Source organism: Ranitomeya imitator, chromosome 3 (assembly GCF_032444005.1).
Source record: "Ranitomeya imitator isolate aRanImi1 chromosome 3, aRanImi1.pri, whole genome shotgun sequence".
NCBI lineage: Eukaryota > Metazoa > Chordata > Amphibia > Anura > Dendrobatidae > Ranitomeya > Ranitomeya imitator.
Genome location: NC_091284.1, coordinates 807,728,842 through 807,749,244, shown reverse-complemented (window position 1 = coordinate 807,749,244; position 20,403 = coordinate 807,728,842). Strand labels below are relative to the sequence as shown.

Sequence of the window (20,403 nt, the reverse complement as noted above, 5' to 3'; positions counted from 1 at the left end):
TATTATCAAATTATCAGTGTAACATCCCGCCCTGTATACAGTATAAAGCGCAATGTCACATTGTAAAGAATTCCCATATGTCACCTCTATCCAATCACCAAGATATGTCCCTGCAGGAACCCAACGACCTCCATATACAAGTGTTTGAGGAAGAAAAATAAGTCCTAGGTGCACATAAAAATATAAATCTGACTTGTTTCCATTCACCAGGTCTCGATTACCCAGTTGTAAGAAGATAGAAGATTTTCACACAAGCCATCATAAGTGTGAATTCATGGGGAGATTTCTAGACAGCTATTATCAGTCACACTGCCGGTAGGGCTCGGGTTTAAAAAGGGCGATCTGCACGTTTATGTTCCTATTTCTGGCCCATAATAATATCATTTTCACAGTTTTGTTCAGCTTCCTACTGCGTTCTTCAGTAAAATAAGAAATCTCTGAAATGATGCTTGTTGGATTGTGCAGTATCTATTTGTGTGCAGGGAAGACCATGTATGAGCATGGAAAATATGTAATGTAAAGGCCTACCCTACATGCAATGTGATTTCTACGGGGTTGTTGCAGAAAGGGGGCACAGGTTGGGTTGAACTCATTCTCTTCACTACTGGATGATGAGAACTCTCATCATCTCTCGCCTTGACTACTGCAACCTCCTGCTCTGTGGCCTCCCCTCTAACACTCTCGCACCCCTCCAATCTATTCTAAACTCTGCTGCCCGACTAATCCACCTGTCCCCCCGCTATTCCCCGGCCTCTCCCCTCTGTCAATCCCTTCACTGGCTCCCCATTGCCCAGAGACTCCAGTACAAAACCCTAACCATGACGTACAAAGCCATCCACAACCTGTCTCCTCCATACATCTGTGACTTCGTCTCCCGGTACTTTCCTGCACACAACCTCCGATCCTCACAAGATCTCCTTCTCTACTCCCCTCTTATCTCCTCTTCCCACAATTGTATACAAGATTTCTCTCGCGTATCACCCCTACTATGGAACCCTCTACCCCAACATCTTAGACTCTCACCTACCATTTAAACCTTCAAACAGAACCTGAAGACCTACCTCTCCCGGCAAGCCTATAACCTGCAGTAACCACCGATCGACCAAACCGCTGCATGACCAGCTCTACCCTCACCTACTGTATCCTCACCCATCCCTTGTAGATTGTGAGCCTTCGCGGGCAGTGTCCCCTCTCCTCCTGTACCAGTTATGACTTGTATTATTTAAGATTATTGTACTTGTTTTTATTATGTATACCCCTCCTCACATGTAAAGCACCATGGAATAAATGGCGCTAGAACAATAAATAATAATAATATTAACCTGGCCAAGACACTCCTCGAGAGGAACAGAATGGTAGCAACTAGAGGTTGGAAATTGGTTTGAAGGTCATAGCTCGATGAGGAGGGCTGAGAAAAACTAGGCACTTCTATGGTGGGGCCATTATAATCTCTACTAATGGCTCCCATCTCCACTTTGAGGCATCAAAATATTAGACACTTCCTTATCACTCTTGCCAAGTCCTAAGAAAAATCTAGAAAATCCGAGACCAAGGCTCATAAAGCACTCTACTGAAAATGTGACCTATAAATCACTGGACAGTAAAGCTGGCCATACACACTAGATAGCTGATGGAAGGATAATCGTCCTGCCGACAGCTCACTCTCCCAACTACCCCAAACATATCTCGGCTTGGCAAAGCGCTCCTGCACTATGAGAGAGACACTGGCAGACTCCTGTGCATCAGCTTATCTCCCTGCCTAACAAAAGGATGGGGCGATTGAATTCCAATCCTTATGTCCCCCAAAAATCTGTAACTGGATAGTTGGAAGGTCACCGTACACATTAGAGGTTAACTGATTGTGTCGAAGTAGCGTGTTTTACTGCTTTATCTAATGTGTATGGGAGCTTATAGACAATTGGGCTACATAAAGCCACCTCAGAACTGTAGTATTGCTGTGTAAAGTACATTTGATCAGATGATTGCTGGATCAAGTCCCCTAAGGGGACTAACAAATACAGTAGAAAGTGAAAAAAGGTGTTTTTAAAAGTAGAATAAAAAATATATATAAAAAGTTAATATCACAAGTTTTTTTTCCCCCATTAAAAATAAAGAAATTAAAAAAATGCATACAGTCATGGCAGAAAGTGTTGGTACCCTTGAAATTACTCCAGAAAATAAAGTATTTCTCCCAGAAAATTATTATACATGTTTATTTCCTTTGTGTGTATTGGGAAAAAAAATAGAAAAAAGTGGACATAATTTCACACAAACCCCCAAAAATAGTCTGGACAAAATTGTTGGCACCCTCAACTTAATATTTGGTTGCACACCCTTTGGAATAAATTACTGCAATCAATCGCTTCCTAGAACCATCAACAAGCTTCCTACATTTCTCAACTGGAATTTTTGGACCACTCTTCTTTTGCAAACTGCTCCAGGTCTCTCATACTTGAAGGACACCTTCTCTTAACAGCAATTTTAAGATCTCTCCACACGTGTTCGAAGGGATTTAGCACCAGACTCTTCAGCACTCTCCAGCACCTTCTTTCTATCCATTTCTGGGAGCTACTTGAAGTACTGTATGTTTGGGGTCATTGTCCTGCTGGAAGACCCATGACTGAAGACGCAAACCCAGCTTTCTGACAATGGGTACTACATTGTGACTCAAAATTCATTGGTAATCTACAGATTTCATGATGACTTGCACATACTCAAGGCACCCAGCGCCAGAGGCAGCAAAACAACTGCAAAACATCTTTGAACCTCCACCATATTTGACTGTAGGTACTGTGTTCTTTTCTTTGTAGGCCTCATTCTGTTTTCGATAACCAGGAAAATGATAAGCTTTAACAAATTGCCCTATCTTGGTCTCATCTGTTCACAAGATGCTTTCCCAGAATGATTTTGGCTTACTCACATACATTTTGGCATACTGCAGTCCAGCTTTTTAATGTCTCTGTGTCAGCAGTGAGGTCCTCCTGTGTCTCCTGCCATTGCGTTTCATTTCATACAAATGTCGATGGATAGTTTGCGCTGAAACTGATGCTGATGCACCCTGAGCCTGCAGGACAGCTTGACTTTCTTTGGAACTTGATTGGGGCTTATCCATCATCCAGACTATCCTGGGTAGCAACCTTTCATCAGTTTTACTCTGCTGTCCACGTCCAGGGAAATTAGCTACAATGCCATGGGTTGTAAACGTCTTGATTATGTGGGCACCATGGACAAAGGAACATCAAGATCTCACAAAACACGTGTATTTGCATTAACTTTCTGGGAGAAATACTTCATGTTCTGTGACAATTTCAAGTGTGCCAACACTTTCAGCCATGACTGTATGCATTACCGCTACATCTGTAAAAGTCTGAGCTATAAAAATATAAAATTAATTAACCTGATTGGTAAACGGTGTAAATCAGAAAAAAAATCTAAACACCAGAATTAATGTTTTTGATCCTCTGTCGCAAAATGGAATCAAACATCAGCTCAGGACCAAACTGAAAACGTTACGACTCTCATCAAATGACAACACAAGCAAAAAATGTGTTTTTTTGCAAATTTCACAATTTTTTTGTTCACGTTTGTGATCGTACTGATCTGGAGAATCTCTCGAGGTCAGTTTTACCATTTTTTAGTACATCACATTACAAATTGAATTGAATTACATTCAAAAGTACAAGTGGTTCCACAAAAAACAAGTCTTCTTATGGCTATTTCAATGAAAAAAATTAAAAAGTTATGTGTCATGGGGTTACCACGACAGAGAGGAGCCAGAAGACTGCAGTATCTTATTGCTCCTTCTGCGCTGAAAAGAAGCACTTCACCTTCTTTTTAAATTTCTTTTGGCAGTGCAGGGGTTAATCAGCCATGCTGGGAGCTCTGGGAGGTAGTGCACTCAGCTGAGCCCAATTAGCCACTCCCATTCCCTATGTAATCTGGGTCCTGACTGGCACACATTGTCAGAGCTAGCTTAATGCTGCATGGCTGGGAGGACACTAGTTGGTGGTTATAGGAAAAGGCATTTGGTAGGTTTATCTGTGATGGTTGCTTAGTTTAATAATAGTGTGATCGTTCCCTTTCTTCTACTCTGGTTTTTCCCCGTCCTCCACTCCCCGATGCATTCCTCTGTTATATGTGAGTGTATATTTGGGTATATTTGTATTGCCTGATAATTTCCATCACCCCTGTTTGTGTTACCTTGGTCATCTGATTGGTGTATTATGGTGCACTGCTACTCCTCTCTTCCTATGGTGGGGGAAGGGGACAGACGGAGGGCGGATTCTGGAGATAAGGCAAGGTATGAGGCCCTGGCATCTTCATTTTCAGAAATAACTCGGAGAATAGCATGAGCTAGGGCACTCTCTAGCGTTAGGGACAGGGAAGGAGCCCCTTGTCCCGGGTCACCTGACAACAGAGTTGTGACATTATGGCTCTAGGTAGAATCTGCAGACCGGACATAACCGCAAGAGAAGTATGCTGCCTTCCAGGTGCGATGATCAAGGATGTGACCGATAGGATACCAAAGCTCTTCAGCTCCAAGGACGTCCACCCATTTCTTCTGATACATGTTGGCACCAATGACACGGCAAGGAAGGACCTACCGACAATCTGCAAGGACTTTGAAGAGTTGGGGAAGAAAGTAAAGGAACTGGATGCACAGGTAGTTTTTTATTCTATCCTTCCAGTAGACGGGCATGGCACCAGGGGATGGAACAGGATCCTTGATGCGAACAACTGGCTAAGACGATGGTGCAGACAACAAGGATTCGGATTCCTGGACCACGGTGTGAATTACTTGTACGATGGACTCCTCGCCAGAGACGGACTACACCTCAACAAACCTGGGAAACACAAATTCACCAGAAGACTCGCTACACTCATCAGGAGGGCGTTAAACTAGAAGAAGAGGGGACGGGAAGAAAAACATTAGACTCGAACAAAGAAGACCCAGGAAAACATACTCAGAAGAGAGGTAAGAACATTTCTAAAACAATCCACAGTGAGGAGATTGGAACAAAACAAAATCCTCTAAACTGCATGCTCGCAAACGCCAGAAGCCTGACAAACAAGATGGAAGAACTAGAAGCAGAAATATCTACAGGTAACTTTGACATAGTGGGAATAACCGAGACATGGTTAGATGAAAGCTATGACTGGGCAGTTAACTTACAGGGTTACAGTCTGTTTAGAAAGGATCGTAAAAATCGGAGAGGAGGAGGGGTTTGTCTCTATGTAAAGTCTTGTCTAAAGTCCACTTTAAGGGAGGATATTAGCGAAGGGAATGAGGATGTCGAGTCCATATGAGTCGAAATTCATGGAGGGAAAAATGGTAACAAAATTCTCATTAGGGTCTGTTACAAACCCCCAAATATAACAGAAATCATGGAAAGTCTACTTCTAAAGCAGATAGATGAAGCTGCAACCCATAATGAGGTCCTGGTTATGGGGGACTTTAACTACCCGGATATTAACTGGGAAACAGAAACCTGTGAAACCCATAAAGGCAACAGGTTTCTGCTAATAACCAAGAAAAATTATCTTTCACAATTGGTGCAGAATCCAACCAGAGGAGCAGCACTTTTAGACCTAATACTATCTAATAGACCTGACAGAATAACAAATCTGCAGGTGGTCGGGCATCTAGGAAATAGCGACCACAATATTATGCAGTTTCAGCTGTCTTTCACTAGGGGGACTTGTCAGGGAGTCACAAAAACACTGAACTTTAGGAAGGCAAAGTTTGACCAGCTTAGAGATGCCCTTAATCTGGTAGACTGGGACAATATCCTCAGAAATAAGAATACAGATATTAAATGGAAAATGTTTAATAAAAGGACTAGAAATAGGAAAAACCCAATGTGGCTAAACAAAGACGTAAGACAGGCAATTAACAGTAAAAAGAAAGCATTTGCACTAATAAAGCAGGATGGCACCATTGAAGCTCTAAAAAACTATAGGGAGAAAAATACTTTATCTAAAAAAACTAATTAAAGCTGCCAAAAAGGAAACAGAGAAGCACATTGCTAAGGAGAGTAAAACTAATCCCAAACTGTTCTTCAACTATATCAATAGTAAAAGAATAAAAACTGAAAATGTAGGCCCCTTAAAAAATAGTGAGGAAAGAATGGTTGTAGATGACGAGGAAAAAGCTAACATATTAAACACCTTCTTCTCCACGGTATTCACGGTGGAAAATGAAATGCTAGGTGAAATCCCAAGAAACAATGAAAACCCTATATTAAGGGTCACCAATCTAACCCAAGAAGAGGTGCGAAACCGGCTAAATAAGATCAAAATAGATAAATCTCCAGGTCCGGATGGCATACACCCACGAGTACTAAGAGAACTAAGTAATGTAATAGATAAACCATTATTTCTTAATTTTAGGGACTCTATAGCGACAGGGTCTGTTCCGCAGGACTGGCGCATAGCAAATGTGGTGCCAATATTCAAAAAGGGCTCTAAAAGTGAACCTGGAAATTATAGGCCAGTAAGTTTAACCTCTATTGTTGGTAAAATATTTGAAGGGTTTCTGAGGGATGTTATTCTGGATTATCTCAATGAGAATAACTGTTTAACTCCATATCAGCATGGGTTTATGAGAAATCGCTCCTGTCAAACCAATCTAATCAGTTTTTATGAAGAGGTAAGCTATAGGCTGGACCACGGTGAGTCATTGGACGTGGTATATCTCGATTTTTCCAAAGCATTTGATACCGTGCCGCACAAGAGGTTGGTACACAAAATGAGAATGCTTGGTCTGGGGGAAAATGTGTGTAAATGGGTTAGTAACTGGCTTAGTGATAGAAAGCAGAGGGTGGTTATAAATGGTATAGTCTCTAACTGGGTCGCTGTGACCAGTGGGGTACCGCAGGGGTCAGTATTGGGACCTGTTCTCTTCAACATATTCATTAATGATCTGGTAGAAGGTTTACACAGTAAAATATCGATATTTGCAGATGATACAAAACTATGTAAAGCAGTTAATACAAGAGAAGATAGTATTCTGCTACAGATGGATCTGGATAAGTTGGAAACTTGGGCTGAAAGGTGGCAGATGAGGTTTAACAATGATAAATGTAAGGTTATACACATGGGAAGAAGGAATCAATATCACCATTACACACTGAATGGGAAACCACTGGGTAAATCTGACAGGGAGAAGGACTTGGGGATCCTAGTTAATGATAAACTTACCTGGAGCAGCCAGTGCCAGGCAGCAGCTGCCAAGGCAAACAGGATCATGGGGTGCATTACAAGAGGTCTGGATACACATGATGAGAGGATTATACTGCCTCTGTACAAATCCCTAGTTAGACCGCACATGGAGTACTGTGTCCAGTTTTGGGCACCGGTGCTCAGGAAGGATATAATGGAACTAGAGAGAGTACAAAGGAGGGCAACAAAATTAATAAAGGGGATGGGAGAACTACAATACCTAGATAGATTAGCGAAATTAGGATTATTTAGTCTAGAAAAAAGACGACTCAGGGGCGATCTAATAACCATGTATAAGTATATAAGGGGACAATACAAATATCTCGCTGAGGATCTGTTTATACCAAGGAAGGTGACGGGCACAAGGGGGCATTCTTTGCGTCTGGAGGAGAGAAGGTTTTTCCACCAACATAGAAGAGGATTCTTTACTGTTGGGGCAGTGAGAATCTGGAATTGCTTGCCTGAGGAGGTGGTGATGGCGAACTCAGTCGAGGGGTTAAAGAGAGGCCTGGATGTCTTCCTGGAGCAGAACAATATTGTATCATACAATTATTAGGTTCTGTAGAAGGACGTACATCTGGGGATTTATTATGATGGAATATAGGCTGAACTGGATGGACAAATGTCTTTTTTCGGCCTTACTAACTATGTTACTATGTTACTATGTTAATAGGAGGAAAAAATAGAAAAAAATGCAAAAAAAAACACAAATTTACCCGGTCTGGATGGGGTTAATATGACTCTTTAATATGTGATCCAGACGATCAGCCTCAGTCTCCCTTTTTTACAAACTGGTGATCTGTTTGTCCTTTAGCTGTAAGGTGTTTGGCTACAGCAGAAGCACTGCCCCAATGTATAATACCTGCATACTAAGCCCTCATCCCGTAAGAAAGACCCTCCTCTGTCCATCATCTGGAAGCATAAAATTAAGGCTGCGTGCACACGTTGCGGATTTTTCGTTGAGTTTTGGCTATAAAAACGCTATAAAACACATAAAAAACGCATACATTATGCATCCCATCATTTAGAATGCATTCCGCAATTTTTGTGCACACAATGCGTTTTTTTCCGCGAAAAAAACACATTGCGGTAAAAAACGCAGCATGTTCATTAATTTTGCAGATTTCCCACTATAATATTGCATTGGGAAATCTCCGGAAAAAAATGCGAAAAATCCGCAAAAAACACGAGAACAACGCGGAAAAAACTGCATGCGGATTTCTTGCAGAAAACGTCCGGTTTTGCTCAGGAAACTTCTGCAGGAAATCCTGAACGTGTGCACATAGCCTAAAAGTTTTGCCTCATAAGAACAACAGGATTGATGATCACTTGCTAGTTTCCACGGGCACCCACTGATCCTGAGAACAGGGACCACTACTCTATGAATAGATGAATAGGTGTACTCACTTATCTATATATCACCCTACATCCCTGGTCTTTGGATTCGGGGAAAATCCCATCAGAAAGCAACTATTACCTATCTTATGTCATAAACTGAATTTAAAGTACAAGAACTTTAACTATTTTAGCTTGAGGTTAGAATAAATGATAACAAATAGTGATGCGCGAACATGCTGGGATAAGGTGTGTCCCGGCATACTCGTGAGCTAACCGAGTGACTTTGACATGCTCGAATAATTTGTTCGAGTCCTCGCGGCTGCATGTCTTTTGGCTGTTAGACAGCTGCAACACATGCATGAAGTGCCTAACAAATAGGCAATTACCACATGTGTTGCTGCTGACGAACAGCCTCGAGACATGCAGCCGCTGCGAGGCGAACATGGATCGCCCCCAGACACAGGGCCACGAGTTCTCGGTATCTGGCCTCTCTGGTTCGGTTCTGAGGCTGTCACGGTGGCTAGACCCGGTCCGCAACCCTGCTAAGGGGCATCCAATAAAGGTGGTGCAGTTTGTCAGGGGTTCATGACGCCACCTGTGGTGTTCGGTCAGGGTGACCGACGCTGCTGTGGGGTCCGCTGGGATGATGGAATGGCAGCTGGATGGTGTACCTTCCCACAGGTGAAGTATGTCCCCAGGGCTTCCCAGTAAGGTGGATGATAATGGTGTGAGGTGCAGTCAATAATGAGGACACAAAGTTGCAGTCTCTTTACCTCTTTACTGTAGACTTCAGGATCCTCAATCCAGAGCACGTTTAACAGGGCTATCTGAGACCGGCCGGTCCGATGGGCACTTCCAGAGTTTCCCTCGCAGATGGAAATCTTTGCCTACCACTAGCGCCTGTGTGTTGTAGTCCTACCCTGCTGAGCATTCGGAATAGTCCTCACAACTGCTTTTATCGTTCGTCGTTCTCTACAGCTCTCTCGCTCTTTAGTTCCAGATGTTGCTAGTTTCTCGTCCCCCAGTATGTTTTGGCTAGGACGCACCCGTATGACGGGAAGGCCTGGAGGTCTTCCGGGACCCTAGAGACGCCCCTCTCCCACTGTTGCCCCCTATGTCTTCTTAGGAAATTTAAGGTAGACAGCCAACCTATAATTAACTGTCCTGCGGAGTTCGAAGTAAGCTTTAAAGTCAGTTACTCCCGCGGTGTTCTGGCCACCGGCTACGCGCCTTAGTAGGATGTTGCCTCGGTCTCACGGCACGACTCCTACTGGCTCTCCTTTGTGCTTGATCTCGTTTACACTGTTCCACTACATCCTTCCCTTCTTGTCTCTTTCTTAGGATACCGCCGCAAGGTGTGCAGGCACAGTTCCGTTACGTTCTGCTCTGTTCGCTAGGCACCTGCCACGTTCCCATGCCTGACAGGGACCCCCCTGTGTCTTCTCCCTGCAACACCCCCTGCCACGGGATGTTTCCTGAATCCAACCCAGTCAGCTTCTGACTAACTTCCTCCCCAACCCCTACTTTTACCCCAGTGTGAGGAGTGGCCCAATAAATAAAGCCTTTTTCTCCCCCTAGTGGCCGGAGTGTGAAGTGTAATGCGTTCTGGTGATACCTGGTCAGGAGAATTCCTTCAGTGCCATCAGACGTACCATCACTCCCCTTAGTAGCAGAGTATCATACTGCAACGACCAGATCTCTGGGGCGCTGCACTACCTCCCGGTTAAATCCAGTACTCCAGGACTGGGAAGAAGAACAACAATACATAGCAGCAAAAGACATACAACATTTTTGAAATGCTAAAACAAGTAAATAGAACAATGCTTCCCTTTATGGGACGTGAGGACACTTGAATGTTACAAACAAAATTAAATATTTTTAAATAACATGTTGACTATAAATAACTCTCAGTACCCAGCCGGGTATTCTACCAAGTGCAATCTTTGAACAATAAGTTAACTTTTCCTTTAAGGGCGTATACGCTGAACCCACTAAAGGCCTACTATAAAATGCTATATAACTCAACTTTTCTTTCCGTTCTAACTTCCCCAATGCAGGACCGCCTAGCTCCTTGGCTGAGCCTACTGTCATTGTGCCGAACATCTTTCTACAATTCTCAGGAGGACTCTCTCCCTAACCCCTACGGGTTCACATTCAAGCTTTCCTGTCCTCAGTCTCTATCAACATTATCAAACTTTCTAAATTTCAACATTATTAACGTTTCAACTTTTATTAAAGCAATCATGTAAACATTCCCTTTAAGAGGGACCCAAGTCTCTAGGAGATAGTGCAGATTCTCTCTCTCTCTGCAAGTCCACTGAAAGCAAGACCTTCTGCGTCAGGTCCAGAAGCATTATCTTCGCAAAGTCTTCTTTCGCTTGTAAAACCAGTAGGGAGCACCTTTAAGAAGGTGCAAACTATATACAAAAACAGTTTTGAATCATTCACCGCCCATGATCCGGCAGTCCTTGAAAACAATAGTGAACAAACAAAAAGAAGAGGGATCCCGGGTAAACAAAGGGATCCCTAGTAGTTAACCCTGGACGGGTTTAAGGCAGCAGCAAAAAGCAGGAAACAATTAACTATTTACATCTTCGGATCTTCGAGGTTTATTTCCTCGGCGCTAGTGGTCGTGACAACTCCACCGGCAGCAGTGGGCAGGGCCACCCCACCGGGTACTCGCGGGCACTCGGTGTGGTCACAGGAGATCCCGGGCTCCAGTCAGGGGTCTGTGTGGCGATTGTCCTGGACCTCGCATCAACCGAGGTGCCAACCACTCCTGAGGTCGAGCTCTCCGCCACCACCATAGTAGCAGTGTCCATGGTGCAAGTGGTGGTTTTCACAACGGTGCATGTAGGGTTCACCACCGTGGTCTTGGTGACGGTCGTGGTCCGGTGACAAGGGGGCACCCTCGCTATGGGGGACGGCTTCTCCGCCGCTTTGATCGGTGCAGGCACGGTTCCGTTACGTTCTGTTCTGTTCGCTAGGCACCTGCCAGGTTCCCACGCCTGACAGGGACCCCCCTGTGTCTTCTCCCTGCAACACCCCCTGCCACAAGATGTTGCCTGGTTCCAACCCAGTCAGCTTCTGACTAACTTCCTCCCCAACCCCTAGTTTTACCAGTGTGAGAAGTGGCCCAATAAATAAAGCCTTTTTCTCCCTCTAGTGGCCGGAGTGTGAAGTGTAATGTGTTCTGGTGATACCTGGTCAGTAGAACTCCTTCAGTGCCATCAGACGTACCATCACTCCCCTTAGTGGCAGAGTGTCATACTGCAACGACCAGATCTCTGGGGCGCTGCAAACATCATTTCAGAGCATGGCGAAGACTCTCGGTTGCATGCTCGGATATCGCCTTATCACTAGAAAGAAACCCTCAGATTTGAGAAGTTTAAGGTCTGTACAATTGATCAGTCCCTTCTTTTTTCTTTACAGAAAACTCCTTTAAAAATCTCCAATTTTGCATTTTATGGAATTTATCCAAACTCCCATTTTTATTTAGATTTTCCATAATGAAATGTATCATCATCATCTCTGTCCCTGTTCTTCCTATTCTCCTCATGGGATGTGCAGTGTGATGACCTGACGCCCCCAGAGCAGTGACTGGGGGTCGCCGGATGAGACAGGTTGAGCCTTTTGCTCTCGGTGCCATATAATGAGATGCGTTAGTAATAAGTAACGCTGTGATAATAGGTGACAGCGCGGCAGCCACAGGCCATACAGGATGCATGAATGATGGCTTCCACTGCAGCACTGACACCAGCCGCATATCCAGAATGGGGGAACATGGGCCATGTGCTCCTCGGCGATCACCCGGCAGACAAGGACTTTTCTAATTATGAGAATTGGGAATATTCTGCGGCCGTGTGCGGATATGAAGCTGACCTTGATAAAAAACAACCCTTACATTTCTAGAATTTAAATGACATCTGCGGGGAAAGCCGGGGCTGTTGCTAGGATATAAGGAATCCTATGTATTACTAGAAGTCATTCTGTGCAATGTATCATTCTATCTAATTAATTTTTAACACCATCTACTCATAAGTATGTACTGTAAAGAGATGTACATATTGCCCACGCTCCCCCTTGAAGAAGCAAGGATGTTGTTGTGATGTATAACGTTAGTTGCGCTATGTTTTAATGATGGTGATAATATGTGTAGTTTTGACAGTTAGGGATAGTGAGAGTTAATGTTTGGGGCTATCCCAGAGCGGGAGGGGCTACATTGAAGAGAAAGTGACAGTTTCCTGGTAGTGAGGCAGATAGGTCCTTTCTGAACTCCAGACACTAAGTCCCAAGGTGAACAGTGCTGCATTCTTGGGTGTCCATAAAGAGATAGGAGACTGAAAGTAAAGTGATAGCGAGATCCAGAGCAGAAGAAACTGAGAGAAAGTGTGAATTATTGGAGACAGGTCCTGGGAGAGGACACCTAGCAGTAAGGCCCAGAGTTTATAACTCTAAGGCTACGTTCACATTAGCGTTGCATCATGCGCCCCTATATTTAACATGGGGTGTGCATGGACATGCGTTGCACTTGCGTTTTGTGACGCATGCGTCACTGTGGCGCATGCGTCAGGGCGCAGAGGACGCTGCATAATGCAGTTTTTTCTGCGCCAAAAACTATGCAAAAGTGGACGCATGCGTCACAAAACGCTGCGTTGTGCATGCGTTTACATTTGCAATGTGCGTTGTGTCGCCGACGCTGCACCGCACAACGCAAATGTGAACGCAGCCTAAGAGGCCTAGACAGGACTGAGTATGCAAGATAACCAGAATGCCCCAGGTGGGAGTTCCAGAGAGTCAGCATTAAAGAAGATAAGTACCAGCCATACTGGCACCATAGCTACCCTAGGGAGAAAGAACAAGTTGAGTAAAGGACTCTAGCTTAGCAGTGTCAAGCTGGGCCGTGGTGAAGTAGTGAATGCAAAGGAGGGAAAAATGGAAGGAATTGAAACTGTGTGGAAACTGCTTCAAGTTGTAAAGGAAACTTCTACCCACTATATCCTGTATATATTCCCTACCAAGTTCTCATTCAGTAAAAAGTTTATTTTTACTGGTGGTCTCCCTCACTGAACTGTAAAACATCTGGTCCTGGCAAACCAGGAACATTGGTTACAAGTGTACAGCTGTGTGTGTGGACTTATGCTGTGAGGGTGATACGCCCGTGTATCACCCTCACTGCATAAGTCCACACACCCACCTGGGTCCCCCACCTTCATTCAACATGTCGGGGTGTGTAAGAGACACTAACTTGACCTACAGCTACTATCCCAAGCCATGTTACAAGTTCATACCACCTATTATTTGGCGTACATTGTACCAGAAATGTTCAAGCCATTAAAAGCCTTTTTGTGCACAAAATTAAGCCAGAATTCCATCACATTAAGGTTAGGTTCACATTGCGTTAATGGGCTAATGCTAGCGGACTCCGTTACATGGCGAAATTGTCACAATTAACGCCATGCAACGGATCCGTTAGCGCACCCATTGACGGCAATGTGCTAACGGATCTCTAGCGCATCGCTAGCGCATGCCACTTTCGGCACGCGCTAGTGATGTCCCGTTAGTTTCGGACGGACCGCGGACGCTGCTTGCAGCGTCCGAGGTCCGTTCCTCGCTAGCGCAGATCGGGTATCTGCGCTAGCGGGATCGGCAAACGCGATCCCTTTTGAGACATTGCGTTAGCTCAGTTCATAGCGCTATGCGCTAAACGGACTGCCCTAACGCAATGTGAACCTAGCCTAAGGTAGATAAATATGCTCCTATATGGAGATGCATGTAAGTATGGGCACCCTCCACATCCTCCTCCAGGAGCTTTTCTGGCCTCTCGTTCTACATCTGTAGACATTAATATGGAGACAGACAGATCTGGAGAGGATTTCTACAAGATTTTAGAGGCATCTGAGAGAATTTTTATCTCTTCACCTAGAAGAGCATTTGTGAGGTCAGACACTGATTTTGGGGAGAGGCCGGGATCACAAAGATGTCCAAGCTATTCTTCCAAACTCCACCCAATCACGTCTTTATCACACTGGGCACAATTAAGGGGAACAGAAAAGGGTCTCCCCCAAACTGTTCTCACAAAGACGTAAACTGCAATTGTCCACAATGTTTTGTGCTGAAGAATTAAGAGTTCCCTCCACTGGAACTAAGAGGTCGAGGTCGCCCCTGGTAACGGCCCATAGTATTATCCTCCTCCACCATCTGTACAGCGGGCACAATGCAGTCAGGGGTTATCCTTCTCCTGAAACCACCAAACCTGGACTCCTCTATCCGCATCTGACGGAGAAGTGTGATCCCTCACTGCACAGAACATTTCTCCTTCGGAGTCCAGTGGTGGTGGCTTTACCCCACTCCATCCGACGTTCGGTATTGTGCTTGGTGATGTACGGGGGGGGCGCAGTGTTTGTGCTGATGTTAATACCAAAAGAGGTCTGGACTCTGCATTTATGGAGTCAGCAGAGTGGAGGTGATTTTTCTGCCCCCTGTTCCTCAGTGTTTGGTGACTCCACTCTGTAACATTACGGCGTCTCAACTTCATAACTGAGTTGCTGCGGCTCTTTCTCTTCTCAATAATATCACTCAAAGGTGATGGGGAAGATTTAGGAGGGAGAAATGTCATGAAGGGACTTGATACCCTGGTTGCCCCTATTTTAGGACTGCGCTTGTATTTGTAAGCTGTGCGTGTTTTGTCACATTAGTGAAAGCAGACAGCATGGTGGGGCTAGAGGTTATACACCGGGGGAGAAGGGCTGGATGTTATACACAGAGGGCAATGGGACTAGACGAGAAACCAGAAAATCAAAGATTAAGATGAGCGTCCTAGTAGCTCTGTCTATATAGTATAGAATATCAGTGAATCAGTGAATATCAGTCTGTCATCTGTTTTATACCTATCATGTACTATCTTCCTCTCTCGTTCTCCCTTTCTTCCTATTTCTTTTTTTATCGTATTCTCCCCATCTTCCTCTTTCTTTATCTTGTTCTCATTTTCCCTTTCCATCTTTTTTTTCTTTTTTTCCTTTCTTCCTTTTTCTTTTTTTTCCTTTCTTTGTATTTCTCTTTTTTCCTTTTTCCTTTTTCTCTTTTTTTCCTTTTTCTCTTTTTTCCTTTTCTCTCTCTTTCACTCTTTCTCTCTTTCCATTAGGTATATGAAAAGCCATGCAGGATCCTGAATGGGAACGTAACATGGCGCCGGACGGTAGCTGTGGGCGAGGTATTCATACCCCCTACACGTCACATGAAAGTGGGGGTCTTGTCTGGGTCTATGGACTTGTGCTACGAGGGGCCTATACCAGTGGAGGCTGCATATAACAAATGTTGCTGGTTTGCCAGGACCAGGAGTTTCACAGTTCAGTGAGGAAGACCACCATTGAAAAATAATCCTTTTACTGAATGGTAACTTGATAGGGAATATATACAGGAGATAGCGGGTACACGATCTTATGAACGTTTCCTTTACAACTTGAAGCATTTTCCACAGTTCCTTTCCTTCTTTTCTCTATATTCACCATTTCATTTTCTACTTGTTCTCTGTTTTACTGGTTCTCACTACTTCACCACAACCCAGCTTGACACTGCACTCCTGCTTAGCAAAAGTCCATTACTAGACCCGCGGTTCCGCATCTCCTTTCAACTCAGGGTGCCAGTATGGTCAGTGCTTATCATAGTTAGTAAGGCCGAAAAAAGACATTTGTCCATCCAGTTCAGCCTATATTCCATCATAATAAATACCCAGATCTACGTCCTTCTACAGAACCTAATAATTGTATGATACAATATTGTTCTGCTCCAGGAAGACATCCAGGCCTCTCTTGAACCCCTCGACTGAGTTCGCCATCACCACCTCCTCAGGCAAGCAATTCCAGATTCTCACTGCCCTAACAGTAAAGAATCCTCTTCTATGTTGGTGGAAAAACCTTCTCTCCTCCTCTAGTGCTGAATCTCTGGGACTCCTGCCCGGGACAATCTGTCTAACATACCCAGTCCTTTCTAGGGCCGTTACCTTCAAGAGTTATAAACTCTGAACCTTTTGACTAGGCATTGTCTTCCAGGACCCGTCTCCCATAGATCACTGTCTCTTAGTCACCTCTGCTCCGGATCACACTATCTCCTTCCTTCGGTTTCCTCTCTCTTTAGGGTCACCCCAGAATGCGGCACTGCTCACAATGGATCTAAGGCTACTTTCACACTAGCGTCGGGCTCGGCCCGTCGCAGTGCGTCGGGACGAGGTTACCGACGCTAGCGTTGTTTGTGCCGCACAACGGGTGCAGCGGATGCAGATTTTCATCGCATTCGCTGCCCCATTGTGAGGTGTGGGGAGGTGGGGGAGGAGTTCCGGCCGTGCATGCGTGGTCGGAAAAAGTGGTCCGTCGGCAGCAAAAAACGTTACATGTAGCGTTTTTTGCTCCCGACGGTCCGCCACAACACGGCGCAACCATCGCACGACGGTTGCGACGTGTGGCAATGCGTCGCTAATGTTAATCTATGGGGCAAAAACGCATCCTGCAAACAACTTTGCAGGATGCGTTTTTTTCCCATAAATGACGCATTGCGATGTATTGCAAAAAACACTAGTGTGAAAGTAGCCTTAGGTCCTTTCTCTATGCACTACAGGCTCTATCTGACATTCTAACAGTAAATTGTACCCTCCCATTCTGGGCTAATCCAAAACATTAACCCACTATCCTTATTGTCAATCTACACATGCTATCAACATTCACATTTTTAATTTACATCACAATTCACATTATACATCACAGTTCACATTACAACAATATACTTTTTTATTCAATGGGGAAGGAGGACAGCGTGTCCAACTACTTACAGGAGCAGTGGTGCCGGCGGTGACTGCAAGCTGCTTAGCCCCATTTCCCTATAGCAATAACGTTTTCCCATCAGAGCATGTCTTCTGTTGGAATCTTTTGTATTTTGCCATTTTATTTCAAAGTTCAACAAAACATTTGTTGTCATTTTTCATGCACTGAGCTACGTTTTTACATTGTGGTAGCTCTAAAAAATAATCTGCTGACCATAAATAATTCAGTATGATATCACCAAAGGATGTGTTGTGTGACACATTCAGCTCTGCTACGTCCGTAATTACTATCAACACAACCACAGTCCAACTAAGATGATATAATATTAGACTGGGGTCCCACATTAGGGCCTGTCTTCCCAGTGTCAGCAGATGGCTGAACGCTAATCTTCTGCCGAATAGGATCCAATGGTCAAATAAACCACTAATAAGCAGGTAATAAGAAGCCGTCTGACCCGTCCCCTGCAGCAGCCGCTGACATCATGCACAGCTTGATTTAATCTCTCGTATAATTCTCTATTTTCCACAGAATCATCTAACAAATATAAGAAAATTACACCCAAACATCTAGTTTCCACAAATTCTAATGAGTGAAAAATTGAAGTCAGGTACCGGAATGTGAAAAACTTAATAATGGCAATGACCGGCACACGAGATGGAGCAAGTGCAGAGCATGTAGTGTGAACAGCGAATGTAGTGACACTCATTACACATGGGGGTCAGAGGAATGTCAGAGAATTCCCAGGAGCTATAAGCTACATAACTGCCGCGCTCACATACACACTTCTAGTACTGTCAATATGAGGCAGTATTATAGTGGTTATATTCTTGTATATAGGGGCAGTATTATAGTAGTTATATCCTTGTACATCGGGGCAGTATTATAGTAGTTATATTCTTGTACATAGGGGCAGTATTATAGTAGTTATATTCTTGTATATAGGGAGCAGTATTATAGTAGTTATATCCTTGTACATCGAGGCAGTATTATAGTAGTTATATTCTTGTACATAGGAGCAGTATTATAGTAGTTATATTCTTGTACATATTGGCAGTATTATAGTAGTTATATTCTTGTACATAGGGGGCAGTATTATAGTGGTTATATTCTTGTATATAGGGGCAGTATTATAGTAGTTATATCCTTGTACATCGGGGCAGAATTATAGTAGTTATATTCTTGTATATAGGGAGCAGTATTATAGTAGTTATATCCTTGTATATAGGGAGCAGTATTATAGTAGTTATATCCTTGTACATCGGGGCAATATTATAGTAGTTATATTCTTGTACACAGGAGCAGTATTATAGTAGTTATATTCTTGTACATATGGGCAGTATTATAGTAGTTATATTCTTGTACATAGGGGCAGTATTATAATAGTTATATTCCTGTACATAGGAGCAGTATTATAGTAGTTATATTCTTGTGCATAGCAACAGTATTATAGTAGTTATATTCTTATACATAGGAGCAGTATTAAAGTAGTTATATTCTTGTACATAGGGGGCAGTATTATAGCAGTTATATTCTTGTACATAGAGGGCAGTATTATAGTAGTTATATTCTTGTACATAGGGGGCAGTATTATAGTAGTTATATTCTTGTACATAGGAGCAGTATTATAGTAGTTATATTCTTGTACATAGGGGCAGTATTATAATAGTTATATTCCTGTACATAGGAGCAGTATTATAGTAGTTATATTCTTGTGCATAGCAACAGTATTATAGTAGTTATATTCTTATACATAGGAGCAGTATTATAGTAGTTATATTCTTGTACATAGGGGGCAGTATTATAGCAGTTATATACTTGTACATAGGGGGCAGTATTATAGTAGTTATATTCTTGTACATAGGGGGCAGTATTATAGTAGTAATATTCTTGTACATAGGGGCAGTATTATAGCAGTTATATTCTTGTACATAGGGGGCAGTATTATAGTAGTTATATTCTTGTACATAGGAGCAGTATGATAGTAGTTATATTCTTGTACATAGGGGGCAGTATTATAGTAGTTATATTCTTGTACATAGGGGGCAGTATTATAGTAGTTATATTCTTGTACATAGGGGCAGTATTATAGCAGTTATATTCTTGTACATAGGGGGCAGTATTATAGTAGTTATATTCTTGTACATAGGGGGCAGTATTATAGTAGTTATATTCTTGTACATAGGGGCAGTATAATAGTAGTTATATTCTTGTACATAGGGGGCAGTATTATAGTAGTTATATTCTTGTACATAGGGGCAGTATAATAGTAGTTATATTCTTGTACATAGGGGCAGTATTATAATAGTTATATTCCTGTACATAGGAGCAGTATTATAGTAGTTATATTCTTGTGCATAGCAACAGTATTATACTAGTTATATTCTTATACATAGGAGCAGTATTAAAGTAGTTATATTCTTGTACATAGGAGCAGTATTATAGTAGTTATATTCTTGTACGTAGGGGGCAGTATTATAGTAGTTATATTCTTGTACATAGGAGCAGTATTATAGTAGTTATATTCTTGTACATAGGGGCAGTATTATAGCAGTTATATTCTTGTACATAGGGGCCAGTAATATAGTAGTTATATTCTTGTACATAGGGGGAAGTATTATAGCAGTTATATTCTTGTACATAGGGGGCAGTATTATAGTAGTTATATTCTTGTACATAGGGGGCAGTATTATAGTAGTTATATTCTTGTACATAGGGGCAGTATTATAGTAGTTATATTCTTGTACATAGGGGGCAGTATTATAGTAGTTATATTCTTGTACATAGGGGGCAGTATTATAGCAGTTATATTCTTGTACATAGGGGGCAGTATTATAGTAGCTATATTCTTGTACATAGGGGGCAGTATTATAGTAGTCACATTCTTGTACATAGGAGCAGTATTATAGTAGCTATATTCTTGTACACAGGGGCAGTATTATAGTAGTTATATTCTTGTACATAGGGGTCAGGATTATATTAGTTATATTATTGTACATAGGAGCAGTATTATAGTAGTTATATTCTTGTA

The 20,403-nt window shown here is 43.0% G+C and overlaps 1 protein-coding gene across 3 annotated transcripts in view; it reads right to left on the bottom strand.

The window, feature by feature from the left end:
- NOX4 (NADPH oxidase 4) overlaps nucleotides 1-20,403 on the bottom strand; it is a 284,105-nt gene that overhangs the window by 170,095 nt on the left and 93,607 nt on the right. The window lies entirely within an intron of this gene.